Below are 18,956 nucleotides of genomic sequence, written 5' to 3' on the forward strand. Positions count from 1 at the left end.
TTTACTAGTACTCAGTTTGAGGCAATTCCTATTCACTGATTAAGGTAGGTAAGAAAGAAAATGAGACAGAGAATGACCTCTTCAACTTTTTCCAAAAATAATTATTCTCGGAGAAGAAGACCTTCAGGATTTCTGTAATTTCAGTGCAAAGTCAGAGTACTAGAATATTAGTGTTTGTTTGGAAGAACTGTTACTTTGATCGGTTTATTCATATAATTTTGTACATAGAATAGATATCAATAAGTTGCATGTCTTATAAGAAAGATGAATAAATTTGGTGTTAGAAGAAGTTAATCTGAGACCTATTCTTGCCTAATTCCAGCTGTGTGAGCAATGAGATGACAACATTACTCACATCTGTTAAAATACTTATTAAAAGCTCAAATGTTTTCTTATTATAATGTACAAATGTACATTTTTTTAGTTGTATTCTAGCACTTTCTTTTGCTTTTTTTAGGTTTTTGCAAGGCAAATAGGGTTAAGTGGCTTGCCCAAGGCCACACAGCTAGGTAATTATTAAGTGGCTGAGACTGGATTTGAACCCAGGAACTCCTGAGTCCAGGGCCGGTGCTTTATCCACTGCGCCACCTAGCCACCCCTCTTTATTTTGTTTTAAGTGGGTAGATAATCATGATTGATATGATACATATCATCAAGTAGGCTATAATTTTCTGAAACGATATGCCTCTAGTGACTGGAATATGAAGGTGAAACATTTGACAGTGAGAGAATTCAAAAGAAGAGAGGTTTTCCCCTCATTTTCTTTTCTTTTTTTCAGAGGGAAGAGAATAGATATTCTATTCAATTGTAGACATGTTGAATTTCAGATTTCTATGGAATCCAAATTGAAACAGCTAATAGGCAGTTGGAATTGGGAATATGGAAGTTAGTCTAGAGTTTAGAGGTAGATAATCATCAAGATAGAGAGAACAATTGAAGCCAAGGTATTAGCTGAGTTCACTAAATGAAATAATAAAGAGGGAGTAAAAAGGCCCAGCAGGAAAGAGTAGGTCTATACAGTGGGCACTACAATTAATTGCTGGCACTACAATTTACTGGCAATAAATATAAACAGGAGAGGTAATTTTATATTTCTTTATCAAATTTAGTTGTTCTTGGGATTATTTCTGAAGTGTGGGTTATATTGGGGAGAGAAGTATGTTTTAGAAATAAACTGCTCCTAGGGGCAGCTAGGTGGTGCAGTGGATAGAGCACTGGCCCTGCAGTCAGGAGTACCTGAGTTCAAATCCTACCTCAGACACTTAATTTTCTAGTTGTGTGGCCTTGGACAAGCCACTTAACCCCATTTACCTTGAAAATGTCTAAAAAAAAGAAACAAGCAAAAAAACAAAGAAATAATCTTTTCCCTCTGAACTGTTTTTGTATTTTCCCCTACCATCCTTTCATTTTTCAAATTATCAAGATAGTATCAATGAACTTTAATGAATTACATGCCCCTCACTGAAACCCAATCAGCAAAATAATAAAACCCAGTCCTAGTCAGAAAGGATTAGGGCTTTGAAATATTGTCATACCTTTCATTTCCTCATCTTTACTATCTGAGCTACCTACCCTTCCATCTATGTCTTCATAGATCCTTAAAAGCTCACACTGTACTTAAATGATTTGCTTGTCTTCTGATGAATTTCACCCACTCTTGGGATTGTGATCCCTCAGATAGTTTCTCACACTCCTAGACCTTTCCTTACTAAGTTCATCCTCTCATGATGGCTTATATCATTGGTGTAGCTACTGTTTCTGGCTTCCAACTGCCTTTATTATTTCTTTTCCTTAACTTCTGCTTTACTATAATCTAAATCTATTTCTATATCTAATCTATATGTCATGTCTCTCTCTCTCTCTCTCTCTCTCTCTCTCTCTCTCTCTCTCACATGTGCACACACACACACACACACACACAATCTATCTCTCTCTATCCATCTATTCATTCTCTGTCACTGTCTCTCTGTGTCTCATACACACAAATGCACATACACATACACAGAAACATACACACACATACACACACACACAATAACTACATATTATTTAAATAAACCTTTTTGTTCAAAACATTTCTTCTAAGTCAGTATTCTACATGAATTTTTTCATGGTCTGCCAGAATCTTTGGTTGTTTAAATCTCAAGGTCAAAGTTATATAAGCATATAAATGTAAGTTTTTGAATGCTTCCTAGCTCCAGCACTTACAAGAGGGAATGACAACTATCTTGCCTTCAAGTTTTTTACCCTCAGGATTGCCTTTAATTTTTCTATGCAAACATTCTTCGTGTAAGTTTCCTTTAGAATTGTATGATATATCACTTCCAGCCAATATGGTGGAAAGAAGGCCCTGTGCTAAGGTCTCCTGATCCTCATATGTAATATGAAGCAAACCTCTTAATAGAAACCCAAGAGAAAAAACTCAGAAAGAGGAGGTAGGAGAAAAACACTTACCTCAATGTCTGTTTGCAGAGATTGTGGGTGAGTCAGGCACAGAGAGCAGAGAGTAGGTGGGGAACAGGTGAGAGCAGGAATAACCTAAGATCAACTAGAGGCATTCACTATGGGAGACATGGTCTGATAACCAACTGGAGAGTAGTGACTTGGCTGTGGGACTGATGCTCCAGGGCTTACCAGAAGGTCTGAAAGACAAGTTCCAGTCTCTAGCAACCCCTACCAGTCTATATAGAGTTATTAAACTCAGTAACCAAGGCCTCTAGCACCCCCAACTGGCTAGATGACTTGGAGTTACTAAACCCAATGAGTAAAGTCTCTAGGGAATCCCCAAACCAAACATCTGTGAACCAGCCCCTCCCCCTACACAAGATCTTAGGAAAATAAAGAAAGGCATTGGAAAGGGGGATCCATAGAAAAATTCCTAAAAAGAAAAGACCCTAACTCAGAGAGACAAGACATAGAAGCTCTAAAGAGAATATGATTTGGTCTCCAGCATAGAAAGATTTCCTTGAATAAATCAGGAAGAAGTTTAAAAATCAACTGGAAAATTTGGGACAAGAAACCCAAGAGAAGATTAACACCTTGCAAAAAGAAAACAAATTCTTGAAAAATACAATTAGGGCAAGCCTGAGGGGTGGGGCCTGCAGACGATACCGGGCCGGAGCTCAGCGCCGAGGGAGTCTGTGTGTAGCCGCTGCCACCGGGGCCTGAGGGGGGATGTGATGGCAGGTTCCGTGTGGATTTCTGGGGGCCTTCAGCAACCCAAAACAAGTGACCCGAGGTTTGGCTGGTGGCGTACAGACAGTGACCTTAATCCCAGGCGATGGTATTGGACCAGAAATCTCAGCTTCTTTTATGAAGATTTTTGATGATGCCAAAGCACCCATTCAGTGGGAAGAAAGGAATGTCTCTGCTATTAAAGGACCTGGAGGAAAGTGGATGATTCTTCCTGAAGCCAAAGAATCCATGGACAAAAATAAGATGGGACTGAAAGGCCCCTTAAAGATGCCAATAGCAGCTGGACATCCTTCTATGAATCTTCTGCTGCGTAAAACACTTAACCTTTATGCAACCCTGTGTCTCCATCGAAGGCTACAAAACCCCTTACACGGATGTCAATATTGTGACAATTCGGGAGAACACTGAAGGAGAATACAGTGGCATTGAGCATGTGATTGTTGATGGCGTCATCCAGAGCATCAAGCTCATCACAGAAGAAGATCGCAAGTGGATTGCCGAGTTTGCCTTTGAGTATGCCAGGAACAATCACCAAAGCAATGCGACAGCTGTGCACAAAGCAAATATCATGCGAATGTCAGATGCGCTTTTCCAACAAAAGTGCAGGGAAGTTGCAGAAAACTGTAAAGATATTAAATTTAATGAGATGTTTGAATATGGTACAAGATCCATCCCAGTTTGATGTGCTTGTGATGCCAAACTTGTATGGGGACATCCTTAGTGATTTATGTGCTGGCCTGATTGGGGGTCTTAGTGTCACACTCAGTGGAAATATTAGTACAAATGAAATTGCAATCTTTGAATTGGTTCACTGAATGGCCCCAGACATTGCTGAGAAGAACATGGCCAACCCCACAGCCCTGCTCCTGAGTGCGGTGATGATGCTCTAGTACATGGGGATGCATGACCATGTGGCAAAGATCGAAGCCGCCTGCTTTGCGACAATCAAAGATGGAAAGAGCTTGACAAAAGATTTGGGAGGAAATGCCAAGTGCTCTGACTTTACGAATGAGATCTGCCGTGGAGTCAAAGACCTGGATTAAAAGCAGTGCCTGGTTGGTGCCACAGAGCAATCACTCCTAATGGACACAATAGAACAACCTGTTGTAGACTCGCTACTATCCGTGTATGTTGGGGTTGCATATTCAGTGGAACAAACATTCTAAAGAGGGCCTTTTCTTAATATATTCTGTGCCCAGAGATAGAAGCAACCCTCTGGTGCCTGCTTCCAATAGACTTTTTTCAAATGCATTGTTTTATTTATTAACTGTCTCTCTCTGGTGAAAATGTTTTATATATTGTAAGGATGGATTCCTGTCCTGTCATTTTCCATTGTTAACCATTTTACACTTCAGTTAGAACAGTTCTATTCCTCAACTGAAAGACTTACTGTAAATATCAAGACACTGAATTAACAAGAGAAACAGCTAACTTTTTAAAGAGAAAACCCTATTTTCCTTGGAGCATGTAAACCATAATGGAAATAAAACCAGATCCTAACATAGCACAAGATGACATTCTTATAGAAATAAATGGGTATAAGAGGAATTTCCTGGGAGAGTCACACAAAGAAGGTACAGATGGTCATATTGAAGTTGTGTAGTGAGCTAAAAAATAAAGAGATTTGCTCTCCAAAAAAAAATACAATTAGACAAATGCAAAAAGAAAATAATTCTCTCAAAACCTCAATTTGTCAAAATGGAAAACTCTTACAAATATAGAACTGACCAATTGAAAAATGAGTTGCAAAAGGGAAATTAAGATAATTCTTCTCTAAAAAGAAAGAAAGGTGTCTGTGGATACCAATGATTTCATGAGAAAAAAAGAATCTGTTAAATAAAACCAAAAAAATGAAAAAAATCCAATAAAATATAAAATACTTCATCAGCAAAACTATTGACCTTGAGAATAGATTGTGGAGAGATAATCTAAGAATTATTGCTCTTCCTGAAAACATTGAAGAGAAGAAAAGTGTGGACTTAATATTACAGGATTTAGTTATGGAAAACTGTCCTGATACCAGGAACCAGAGACCAAAATAGGTATTGAAAGGATGCATCGATCTCCTCCTGAAAGGGATCCCAAAATGAAAACACCAAGAAATACTGTGGCCAGATTCCAGAATTATCAGATGCAACCAGAAAGAAACAATTTAGATACCAAGGATCCACATTATGTATTACACAAGACCTGACTGCATCAACATCAAGGGATTGAAGGGGATGGAATACAATATTGTGAAAAGCAAGGGGGTTTGGAATGCAGCCAAGAATTCATTATCTGGCAAAACTGAGCCTTATCTTCCATGGCAAAAGATGGACATTTAATTAAATAGGAGACTTACAACTTCTCCTGATGAAAAAACCAGAGCTTAATAGTAAATTTGGACTTCAAACAGGAGACTGAAGAGACACATGAAAAAGTATAAAAAAGGAGGGAAGTAAAAAAAAGAAAAAAATCTGTTATCTAATAAGGTGAAACTGGCTATATCTTTATCTGGGAGAAAGACTCTAATAACTCCCAATAATTGTAATTCTATTAGAGAAAATATATTTAGCCAAAAGTGATGGACATTCATGGCCTTTGTGTGATTAAGACAGAATGATTTAAAAACAATGCCTCTTGAGAAAGGGGGACAGTAAAGAGATAGGAGGATGGAGGAGACTGAATGGAATGAATCTTATAACATTAGGAGGTAAAAAGGTCTTTTTGCAAAAGGTGGGAAGAAGGGAGGAGGTGACAAACACCTGAATCTTTCTTTCTTTCATCAGATTGGCTTAAAATTAATGTAAATACACTCAATTAAATTGAGAGATTTATCTTACATTTAAAATTATTAAAAGGGGGAAAGAGGCTGGGAGGAAAGGGGGAATCAACAAAAGGATGTAAAGGAAAAAGCAGCAAAGGAAAGGGGAAATACGGGGAGGTTGGATATATGAGGGCAAACACACGGAAGGTGGTGGTATTCAGAAATAAAATGCAGGTGAATATGGATAAAAGGGAAAAAGAGGAAAATGCAAACAGAGGGAATATAACAAGGAGAGTAAAAAAAGGTAATAATTATAACTTTGAATATGAATGGGATGAACTCTCCCTTAAAACATAAGTGTATAGCCATTTGGATTAAAAACCAGAATCTTAAGATATGTTACTCACAAGAAAGTCATTCGAAATATATACATATATATATAAATCTATATATATATATATATATATATATACACACACACATATATATATATACATATCTATCTATCTATCTATATTACTGCTGAAAGACTGGAGCAATATAGATAGATAGATAGATAGATAGATAGATAGATAGATAGATAAATAGATAGAGATAGAGATAGAGGTAGAGATAGAGATAGAGATAGAGATAGAGATAGATATAGATATAGATATAGATATAGATATAGATATAGATATAGATATAGATATAGATATAGATATAGATATAGATATAGATATAGATATAGATATAGATATAGATATAGATATAGATATAGATATCTCCTTCAGCTGAAGTTAACAAAGCAGGAGTAGCAATCCTTATCTCAGACAAAGCACCTGCAAAAAAAGATATCATTAAAAGAGATAAGGAAGGAAATTATGTCCTACTAATAGGTACCATAAACAATTAAGTAATTTCAACACTAAATATGTATGTATCCAATGGCATTCTTAAAGGAGAATTTGAAGGAGTTAAAGGAAGACATAGGCAGCAAAACTCTACCTGTGGGAGACCTCAATCTTTCAATCTCTGATTAAGACAAATCTAACCATAAAATAAACAAGAAAGAAATTAAGGAGGTAAATAGATTGTTAGAAAACCTAGATATGATAGACATATGGAGGAAATTGAATGGGGATAGAAAGGAATATACTTTTTTCTGCAGTGCATGGCACTTCAAAAATGGGCCATGTACTAGAGCATATAACCTAATAATCAGTTGTAGAAAGGCAGAAATAATGAATACATCTTTCTCAGATCATAATGCAATAAAAGTCACATGCAATATTGGGCCAGAGAGATATAGACCCAAAATTAATTGGAAAATAAGCTAATTTTAAAGGAGTGGATCAAAAAACAAATTAAAGGATGAATTAATTATTTCATCCTAGATAATGACAATAACGAAAAAATATACCAAAACCTATGGGATATAGTCAAGGATGATGACAGGGGATATATCATATCTCTAAATGCTTATATGTATACATTTCTATATATACATTTCTGTATAATGCTAGCAAGTTACAACACAAAGAACTAGAGAGAGAGAGATCCCCTTCACAGTATCTTCAGACAATGTAAAATGCCTGGGAGTCTACCTTCCAAGGCAGACTCAGAAACATTTTGAAAACAATTATAAAACAATTCTCACAAAAATAAAATCAGATTTAAATAACTGGACAAATATCAACTGCTCATGGATAGGTTGAGCAAATATAAAAATCCAAAAAATTGCTTTAATGAATTAGAAAAAAATGTAAATAACTTCATATGGAGAAAATAAAGTGGAGAATCTCCAGTGATTTAATTTTAAAAAGTGTAAAAGAAGGTGGCTTAACATTACCAGATTTAATATTATATTAATAAAGCATCTGTCATCAAAACTATCTGGTATTAGCCAAGAAAAAGAGTGTGTGGATCAGCGGAATAGACTAGGTGCAATAGCAGGAATTAATTATAGTAATCTTATGTTTGATCAACACAAAGAGTCCAGCTATTAGGATAAAATCTATCTCTTTGATAAAAACTGTTGGGAAAACTGGAAGTTAGTATGGCAGAATCTTGGATTAGACCAACACCTCACACCCTATGCCAATAAATGATTGAAATGTATACAGAAAGCAGACATAAAAAATCAATATTATAAGCAAACAAGGAGAACATGGTATATTTTATCTGTCAGATCTATGGAAATGGAAGCACTTTATGGCCAAGGAAGATATGGAGAACATAATTAAGGATAAAATAGACTGTTTTGATTACATTAAATTAAAAGGCTTTTGCACTGACAAAACCATTGCAACCAAGATCAAAAGAAATGTAGTAAATTGGAAAACAATTTATCACTAGTATTTCTGATAAAGGACTCATTTCTAAAATATAGAGAGAGCTGAGTCAAATAAAAAAAATCAAAGGCAAATCATTCCCCAAGTGATAAATGTTCAAAGGATATGCAAAGGCAATTCACAGTTAAGGAAATCAAAGATATCCATAGTCATATGAAAAAATTGCTCTAAATCACTAATTATTATAAAAATGCAAATTAAAGCATCTATGAGGCATCATCTCCCACCTCTCAGACTGACCAATATGACCAGAATGGAAAATGATCAATGTTGGAAGGGATGTGGGAAATCCGGGACATTAATACATTGTTGATGGAGCTGTGAACTCATCCAACTTTTCTGGAGAGAAATTTGGAATTATGCCTAAAAGACAACATAAATGTGCATGTCTTTTGATCCAGAAGTACCACTACTGGTTCTATACACTGAAGAGATTATGGAAAAGGATAAAAACACAACTTGTACAAAAATATTCATAGCTGCTCTGTGGTGGCCAAGATTTGGAAATTGAGTGAATGTCCTTCAATGGAGAATGTCTTAATAAACAGTTGTGCATGATGTATGTGACAGAACAGTATTGTTCTATTGGAAACCAGGAGGGATCAGAATTCAGGAAAGCATGGAAGAATTTGCATGAACTGATGCTGAGTGAGATGAGCAGAACCAGAACATTGTCCTAACAGCCACAGGGAAGTGACGATCAACCTTAATGGACTTGTTCATTCCAACAGGGCAACAACTGGGCACAATTTTGAGTTATCTGTGATGGAGAATGCCATCTGTATCCTGAGAAAGAATTGTGGAATTTGAACAAAGATCAAAGACCTTTAATTTCAAAAAGTTATCTTATTGAGTAATTTTACTATATCTCATACTTTATGTTTCTTCCTTAAGGATATGGTTTCTCTCTCATCACATTTCACTTGGATCAATGTATATCATGGAAATAATGTAACTACTAATGGACTGCCTTTTGGGGGGTAGAGGAAAGCAAGATTGGGGGAAAATTTCTAAAATTCAAAATAAATAAAGTCTTTCCAAAAAAATCAATTTTATGATATAAACCATTGTTTAACAAAGGATTGTTTAAAGAAATGCTCTTGCCTCCACACACAGTAGGAACTAGAGTTTGAAACAATCAATTCATTCATATGACTCTTACAATTACAATTGTAAAATCCATTTGCTTAACTAGATGCGAATTTGCACCAAAACTAAAGAACACTGGGAATTACAAAGGGACAGATGATTTAAATGGCTCTAATACAATGAGAGGGCAAGGAAATCTGAAATGAAATTCATATTATCAGAAAAAACCTCACAAAAATATCACCTTACTTCTTTCCTTTGTGATTAGTTAACAGTAATCATTACAATTACCATCTTTGAAGTGAATCCCAATAGTCGATACAATTATGCATTTCCTAGCCTCCCCACCCTAAATCATGCATTTTACCAATACTGCCCCCCAAAACAACTATTCCTTGGGATAGTTTCATCTATTTATTGAGAGACTATTTATGTTTTCTGTCACTCCATTCTTATACATAACCTTAAAAGTCTGTCACTGCAAGGCTTGACAGATTGATAATTGACATTGGTTTTCACAAGACTTCTCCTGTTGTTTCGAAAGTATAAGTCAATACTATATTATGTATCAAGAACTTATGTATTTCCCCACTGTGGAAAAATTAGATGAAGTTAAAATTAGAAGTTTATATTTAAGGTCTCTGTGCTTTTTATTTTACTTACTTGAAAGTATTCAAAACGGATACTGATGCAAGATGGATGGCCAAGTATAAGGTATATGAAGTTAAGAAGGATGGCCAAGTATAAGGTATATGAAGTTATTATTGACTTGGCAGAAGTCTCACAAACATAAAAATTCAGAAAATTCAGCTTAGTGCTTTGACTGAAGAATAGGAAATTTTGGAGAGAAAAATGTTATACAAGCAATCGGTTGCCTCTGCACTGACCATGTAGCCTATATTTGCTGAAGGTAATATATGCATCTGCCCCCATCCCATTGTTTAAATTATTGAGATGAGGTTCATGAACTTTTAGTAAGTAACTACTCCTTCCCTGGCAAGAACAAGTCTCTGTCAACAAAATCAATGGAGCCCTGCACTAGCCTGAAAGATTAAGTCTTTGAGTTTCAACAGGTCTCTCATTACTTCATCTCTGCTCTCTGAGCTCCTTGTCCTCCCACTTACATACCCATTTCCCTACCTTTCTCTAAATATCCATACATACTGCTTAACAGCTCACTCTCTACTCATTTGAGTCACTCATCTTCTGATGAAGCTAGCACCATTTTGGGGGAGTATGATACCCCAGGTAATCACTCAAGCTCCAATACCTTTCCTTACTGCTCATTTCATATATGTTACTGATGTGACTTTTGTTGCTAAACCCCTTATGGTATCAAGAGTTCTCAACCATCATTACTCTTCCTTTACCTCAACTTTTGATGACTTGCAGCAATAATTTAATTAACTTTTTTGTACATAAATTCCTTCAGTTAGAATCAAGGTTTTATATGATTTTTTTCATGTTCCTCTTGAATCCCCAGCTAGATTTTTGCCACCATCAATATTATATTTGAAGAAGAAATTTTGTTTGTTTTTCTTTATTTGTGACCCTTTGAGGGAATTTTGTAGACTGCAGGAAAATGGAAACTATATCATCAGCTGACAGATGTAAATGAATTAAAGACTAAAGGAAATATCATAATCCTCACATACAACCATGAAGGAAAAACTCAGAATCATTGCCTTTATTAATCTTATTAGCTTTACACTACATATGGGAATGTGTTTCTACTCAAATGAGGAAAGGAAACTGAGAAGTACACTGAAGATTTTTAAAACAGGCCATAGGTTCATAGGATTTAAAGACTGGTGGGACCTGAAAAAATAATTTTATAAAGTTTTTTTTCTTTAGTTGATGTTGAAATCCTTCTACTGTTTTATATATATATATATGTATATATATATATATATATATATATATATATATATATATACATATATATATATATATATATATCCCCTAGGCTTTAATTCTTTGAATAAATAGAGTTACCAATATATTATAGAATATAAATCCTGGTTATATGATTTTATAAGAACAAGAATAACAAATATGACTATGTATTTTTCCAAAGATTTCTTAGAAAAGAATATTAAGAGAAAATAATAGTGTTATATTAAGGGCTATTTTTAGCTGAACTCCATTTATCTCACAGGTTCCACTAAATACCATCTTGTCACATAGTTCAGGCCTAAAAATGTTTCGGTATTGGCTATCTCCCAGGAATAACAGGCTCACACATGGTGGGGTGAGAGGAGAAAAGCTTTTAATCAGGCAGCAATCAGCCAGCTTTCTTTTGTTTTTTTTTTTTCCTACAGCTTCTTGGACTCAGTCAACTATTCTGGGCCAAACTAAAAATAAAGGTTAATTTGTGCTGAACTTATAAACAAAACTCCACATCCCACCATACTTCACACTAAATGCTGAAATGTGCATTTAAAAAGCTTTGCTCTGAAAGAACAAAAATGGAAAGAGAAATTCACATCTACACACAAGAAAAGCAGTACTGTGTATTTTTGTTCTTTCGCAAATCGTATACAGAAGTCAAATTCAGAAAAAAATTAGAATATCTTAATACAGTACATTGTATGATTAAGAGTCACACAGTACCGTATGATATCTTGTGGAAAAGATTCTTAGTCTAATCGTGAAGTATGAATCATCCAATATCAATCTAGACAGATTATTTGAGATATGTGTAATGTGAGGAACTTAAGTATAGCTAAAGTTTGGTAATGTTCCCATCTTTATCAATGTAATTGTTATTTTTAAATTCTAGAACAAAATCCAAATACTATAGCAATAGTCCTGTTTACATTATGGTAGGAAAATGAAAAAATCACTTCAAAAATACTGTTTCAGTTCCATTTTTTTCCTTTGGAATCTAGCTCTATTACAAGGAAGCTATTGGAATATTATATTGGGGGTGGGGGAAGCTAGGTGGTGCAGTGAATAAAGCATTGGCCCTGGAGTCAGGAGGACCTGAGTTCAAATCTGACTTCAGACACTTAATAATTGCCTAGCTATATGACCTTGGGCGAGTCACTTAACCACACTGCCTTAAATAAAAAGAAAAAGGAAAAAGAAAAAAAAGAAATACTGTATTATAGGGATCCAGTAGTCACTATGTTTTGATCAAAAGCACAGAACTTAATTATGGTACTCAAAATATAAACCAGGGAGTTTGGCAGGAAATAAATTAGTCCAACATCTGACAATGTACACTACAGTAAACAGCAAAAGAAAATTTAATCTTAATATAAAAAGTCCCATCATTAAAAATAAAATTTAGAAAATGGGAAAAGTACCTCATATAACTATAAACAGGCAAAATTCTTAATTAAACATGAGATAAGTGGATTTATACAATTCAAACTACAATATTTTGCCATTAATTTCATTGACAAAACTAGAATGAGATTTATTGAATTAAGAGGGAAAAACTTTTATATTACATATCTTAATTAGAAATTGATATCTGAAATATTTTGGAAACTAAGTGCAAATAAATAATGTCAAAGATCATTTCAGAAAGCATAAATGACCAAAGAATATAAACAAAGTTTTCTCCTATCTACCCCACCCCAGAATTGCAAACTGCTAAGATTTATATGAAACATTGTGCTAAAGAAATGATTAAAAAATAATATGGACTGGCCATGTAATGATCATGAGCAATAACTGAAAGACTTAAAATTTAAGAGAACTTGGCAAGAAGTCTCAGAAAATTCAGTAGAACTCCTATGATAAATTTATGAGTATAAGAAAAAGTTAAAAAAATTGGCAAGGATAGGTTATGATGTTATGATGTTATGACTGTTCTCTTGGAATACTAGGGAACATCTGCTATCGTAGGAAAGAAATAATTTCACCCCTATAGCTATGTAAAAATGAAACATATTAAAATATTATATGACATATAAATCAAAACTCAGTGTGTCACTTCTAAATGATAGCATTAGAATTGGACTGTATATTCAGAAAGGTACACTATTTTACAGATCTCTATTACCACCAGTCATCCTACTATCTTATATTTTTTTAGAGTTTTCTTCTGTGGGTATACAAATATAGATTATCAACTTCACTACTACACAGGAATATTTATTTGGCTCCTTTTCCCCTTTCCCTTCAATGAATCTATGTGTTTATATCAAGTGGATAATTTCCTAACATTGTGAGTGGTCAAACTGGGATACATTTGGTCATAGAGTTTGATATTGCTTAGGGAGTTGTAATTGACATGGTGTAATTAATATTGAATCGAGATTTATATTTTGTCAAATAGGTTATACAAATTAAGCTTCATCTCTACCAGATATTTTTAATTATTTTGTGAGTCAGAGACATTTTTATCATCTGTTGAAATTTATGAAAATCTCAAAATAATGCTTTTAATTTCAGTAAATAAAATGCATAGAATTAAAATTGAATTAAAAATGAAGCCAACACAGTTCATAAATTAGAGGGCAACTGAATCTAAAGGTACAAATAATCTTCAACTTCAATTATCAATACTAGGTAAAATGATATGCTAAAACTTTAAAATAAAGATGAAATGCTATTTATGGATATTCTATTTTCTCTTGTGTCCTCTTTTTTATTAATCTACATAACTTTCTGTGATCTCAGTACCCACTGATTTAATTATCACCTCTATATACATTGTCAATTGATTTTCATTTCAAACCTGAATTTTTTCATTTCAATTTCTATTCCTTCATCTCTTACCTATGATACATCATCATGAACTCTAAATGTCCTAACCAAGATTAATTATCTCCTTTTTTGAAATCTATCTTTTCTCCTGACTTCCCTGTTTCCATCAAAAGAACTTCCATTCTCCAAAATCAACTAGATTCAAAGGCAAGACTTTTCACTCTTTCTTATTCCTTATACAGATTAATTTGTCAATTTAAAAAATGCCTCCACCAGATGTAGAACTTCTGTCCTTTCTATCCACCAAAATAACTAATTTATTTTGGGTCCTGGAATATTGTTATAAACTCTAAATTATTCTACCTGTCTTCAATCACACTCCTTTACAATTGTTCTTCCACAGACCTACCAATTCAATACTTAAAAAGTGCTTAAAAAGGTATGACTACATCACTTTCCTGATCCTTAAATTCACTATTTCCTTCTCAACTAGCTCTTATTCTTACTCCCACATTCTATGTCTCAAATAAATCGGTCTATATGGTATTGACCATAAACAATATTCTATTACTTACCTTCATGATTTATACAGGTTGTGTTGGGAGTTTAGAGCTTGGTCAGATAGAATAGATATGAAGGTCATCCCAGGCATCCCATGCCAAAACCAAATCTCCTGACATTTTTCCTACCACTGAATTTTCATGACTTTAGAATACATGGAAGATTTTGAGAATTCTGCTTTACTTAAAAAGAATTAATACTCAAGTCAAGATCTCATCTGTGATATCATTGGTCCTCTTTGAAAAAGAAGAATGAACCAATACAACAACCCTCAAAAATTAGTTCTTATTTTCATTTTTTTATACTTCATATTGGTGTATCTTTGCATTATTTGCCACTCTCGTCTACACTCTTCTAGAGAAGGTAAATTTCTTGCAGACAAGGAATTTTTTAATTTCTACATTCCTAGATGCTTGCAAAGTTAATTAATACTCAATAAATTCTGAAATAATTAATTTAGATTCTGAATTATGCTTCAATTATTTAAGGTAATCACGTGCTACTTTATAATGGAATAATACTATATAATGGGATAAAAGAGTACTGTAGTTAGTTTTGAGAGATGAAGTGACATAGTTAGAAATGGAAAATGCAGAGTGGATATGAGGTAGGGAGAGATCTGCATTTGATCTATACTTTAATGCATATTAATTATCTAACTATAGACAAATCATTTAGTCTCTCTAACCCTCACCTTCTTCATCTATAAAATAATAGCTCTAAAAATTATTTCCCTCAAAGAATTTCAAATGTGAGATCAAATGAGAGATATTGGACATGAAACAGTATAGAAGTCATTATAAGACAGGAGGGAAAGTCTTGGATCAGGATTCAGTAATCTTAAGAAAGTCACTAATATCACTGGTCTCACTTTCTTGAGAATCCAATCAAGTGACCAATCAGGTAGTGAAGTATGTAAGTTTGCTCCAGTTCTGCTTCATTTAGTCATCTTCTTTAGATACTTTATTTCTATCCATACTCCACCTTCTCTCTCACTTTTCTATGTCTGAAGTCATAATCAAATTAATACTATCTTTATACCTCAAAGAGAAATTGAGTCTACCTCACTGTGCTTTCACTCATAATTCCTGTAACATTATGAACCAAAGTACCCATATCTTGTCACCAATCCCCTAAAAATTCTATTTCCTGCTATTAGAATATAAGTTTTTAAGGTCAGTATATTCTTTAATTTTGTGGTTTGTATCCTAAGGGCTTGACATATAGTAAAAGGTTAATAAATGATTTTTTAAAAATAATTCATAGATTACTTCATTCATGTAAAACTTCTTGTACTTAAGAAATTCGATTAAATTTTGATTTAACTACTGTCGATATGGATCTAAAACACATCGTTTGGAAATAAATGATTATAATTGACAATACATATATCAAGAAGATTAATAGATTTACTCACAGTCACATATTATTATAAAATATATTCATGGAAGATTTGAAGAAAATAGCACAGCTTTTGGAAGATATTGCAAAATGCTATATTAAGAATGCAAGATGTGATTTTTGAGGCTAAAATGCTAATCCTCTTTCCTTTATAAAGATAAATTCACATATGTAATTAATAGATTAACACATTTGTTACAGTGCCTAAGCTACTGCCTAATAAACTATGACCTATGAGTAAACAATTGAAATAAAAAAAAAAACAGGAAGAGCATTTATAGCTGAAAATATAACCAAAATCATAATTGCATGTCTATAATTGTTCTAAAAATGAAGTTAGCCATTTTTGAAGTATTGTTCACTTAACTCCTTTTTGTACTCAAATGGAATTTGAAATGGTTATCTCCATTGCAACTTCAATTTGGTTGATTTGCCTGTAACGATTCTGCATAAATTCCAATTGGCATAGATATGCCAGCCAGAACTCTATAAAAAAATAACAAAGGCTTATTTTGTCTGTTTGAAAGAGTTGGCTTACATGTATGTCAGTAAAATGCCACGTTAATTTTAAAACTGCTTTCCTTTTAGAACCAAAACAGTCCTTAAAATTGCCAGTACAATTTTCATTAAATTCAGTGATAGGCATGTGGAAACATCTGAGAATAATGTTTGCACAACTTATTTTGAATCTTTTATATATATATATATATATATATATATATATATATATATATATATATTTAATCCACAGAGATTTTTGCACAAAGCTGATTAACTGAATTAGTTTGAAGACACTTAAAAGAAACTCAGACTTATGACTTCTTTCATGGAAACTGATTATTTTTATATAATCAGAGACAAGATGCACATATATACTTAGAAAGTGAGTTGCTGAGTGCTTATTCAACATCATTTGGAAAATAGGGCTAGGAAAATATGTTATCTGCAGAACTTATGAAGCGGGGAGAAAAATCATCTCAACTAATGGGGAACAATTCCTCTATTCTGTGCTTGGCATTTGTTCTAGGACTGTCTGGTAGCAAACACCATATTGAATATTCCTCAGTCTTTTGTGAAGTCATATTGGTTCTCAGGTGATCATCTTCTCAGTGAAAAATCAGCCTATTTAAGTGGACTCTGGTAATAATGTTACCAAGAGGGGCGACTAGGTGGTGCAGTGGATAAAGCACCGGCCCTGGAGTCAGGAGTACCTGGTTTCAAATCCGGTCTCACTTAATAATTACCTAGCTGTGTGGCCCTGGGCAAATCATTTAACCCCATTTGCCTTACAAAAACCTAACCCCCCCCAAAAAAAAGAATGTTACCATGAAAGAATAATAGAAAGTGCCCTCCCTGTGATTATCACAGGGAAATCTATTTCCTTTACTTTTATTGAGGTGAACAATGTAGATACCTTTGAATCCTGAGAGACAAACTCTTCTTGTCATATAATCTGGAAAATTTGTGAGCTTTCCTATGAGAAATGGACCTCCCACTTTGTAAATCTCAGCTGAAATAGAATCAAGATCAGGTGTTTGTAACAGAAGAGGAGCCTAATGACATTCAAATTTTTCTTCTGTAGTAAATTGACAAGAGATTGATTGACTTTACCTGATATTAGTGGCTTCAGAATATATTGGTGATGATCTGTTGAAAACACTATGGAAGTGTTTAGTCCATCTCTCTAGGATCAAGTTCTTATCACAAATCAATGTGACAGCAACAATATTGGGTAACTGAGATGTGCCACGTGTCTTTAGCACATAAAAAGCCTTAAGAATATCAAAAAAGTGATTTGGATTGTTATTATCAGAATAAAACTGAATATTATCTTCCTTCTAACTGAGCCAGAAATTCTGCATCTCTCTCTAAGCTTTGTTTGTACTTTACTTTTGATGGAGTTAAATACTACCTTCATGAGACTGTTGGACTAAGGGGCAGCTAGGTGGCACAGTGGATAGAGCACTGGCCCAGGATTCAGGAGGACATGAGTTCAAGTGCAGCCTCAGACACTTAATAATTACTTAGTTGTGTGACCTTAGACAAGTCACTTCACCCTATTGCCTTAAATTAAAAAAAAATTAAAAGAGATCGATGAACTATCCTGCTGATAAAGAATTCATAATTTTCATTTAGCAGCTTTCCATCTAATATCTTACCTCACTTTGTTATTTTCTATTTTTCTTGTACATAGATTGTTACTACATGATTGCTTGTTGTTGTCTTTCTAGTTCGCCTGAGAAACAACCATCTTTTTAATTTCTTTGTATCACCAGAAATTAGCACAAAGTCCGAAAACATAACAGAAACTTAATATTTATTCACTGACCAACCAATATATAAATTTCTTATTACTGTAAAGGCAAAGATCACCCTCCCAATCTTCAGATTCATGTGTTTTTTTAATGTTTCACTCTCATTTCTCATTAGCATATCTTATCAATTATATCTTTTTTACATCTTTCTTATATACTCCTTTTTCTCTTTTCACACTGTACTACAATGATGTTGGTCCCCAACATTTCATGCCTTAGCTATGAATAATCTGCTAGTTGTTCTCCCTGCCTCAAATCTAATCAATCTTCTACTCAGTTGTCAAATTAATCTTTCTAGAGTACAAATATGACTATGTCTTACAACTATTCAGTAAACTGAAGCAGCAGCCTATTACCTCTGGCATCAAGTATAAAATCCTCAACTTGTCATTTAATGACCTTCATAACATTCTCTTTTTTCAAATTTTCCATTCTTCTTACCCTCTACTCTGATCCTTCCAATACACCCTGCCCTCAAACCATGTACTTTGGGATCTAGTGAAACTGGACTGCTTGCTATTTCCTTCATAGTACAGTACATGTCTTCATTGTTTTGTCCTATCTATCCATCCCCATTACTGTAACTCTCTCTTCATATAACTCATAGTTTCCAGGTCTTCCCTGGTTTCTTCCAAGTTCCAGTTAACATAC

The 18,956-nt window shown here is 34.0% G+C and overlaps 1 pseudogene; it reads left to right on the forward strand.

The window, feature by feature from the left end:
* Positions 1-3,179: 3,179 nt before the first annotated feature.
* Positions 3,180-4,238, forward strand: LOC141491853 (isocitrate dehydrogenase [NAD] subunit alpha, mitochondrial pseudogene; annotated as a pseudogene).
* Positions 4,239-18,956: the final 14,718 nt, after the last annotated feature.

The sequence above is a fragment of the Macrotis lagotis genome, chromosome 6 (assembly GCF_037893015.1).
Source record: "Macrotis lagotis isolate mMagLag1 chromosome 6, bilby.v1.9.chrom.fasta, whole genome shotgun sequence".
NCBI lineage: Eukaryota > Metazoa > Chordata > Mammalia > Peramelemorphia > Peramelidae > Macrotis > Macrotis lagotis.